The sequence below is a fragment of the Nannospalax galili genome, unplaced genomic scaffold, assembly GCF_000622305.1.
Source record: "Nannospalax galili isolate Female #2095 unplaced genomic scaffold, S.galili_v1.0 scaffold173, whole genome shotgun sequence".
Taxonomy (NCBI): domain Eukaryota; kingdom Metazoa; phylum Chordata; class Mammalia; order Rodentia; family Spalacidae; genus Nannospalax; species Nannospalax galili.
The window spans coordinates 1,646,923-1,647,233 of NW_008334442.1; positions in this window are offsets into that span (position 1 = coordinate 1,646,923).

The window sequence follows — 311 nt, forward strand, 5'->3', positions numbered from 1 at the left end:
TTCCTGCTGTTTTCTTTCTCTCTTTTTGCAGCCCCCCCAGGCTCTCAGGCTCCCCCCCCAACACCCCTGCTCCCCTCGCCCGCTCCCCCCGCGCTCCGTTCCTGGGGGGGCGCGCTCTCTCCCCCCTCCCCACCCCCCGGCGAGCAAGCGCCCTTCTCTCGCTTTTTTCTTCTTCCCCAAGTTGCAAAATCAGAAATGGCACAGGCGGCAGCCGGGAGCGGCGCGGGGCGCAGCGCCGGGGGCGGCGGGCATGGGCCACGGCGCGCGCACACACTCGCCCTCCGCCTCGCCCGCACCCCCGCGCACACACA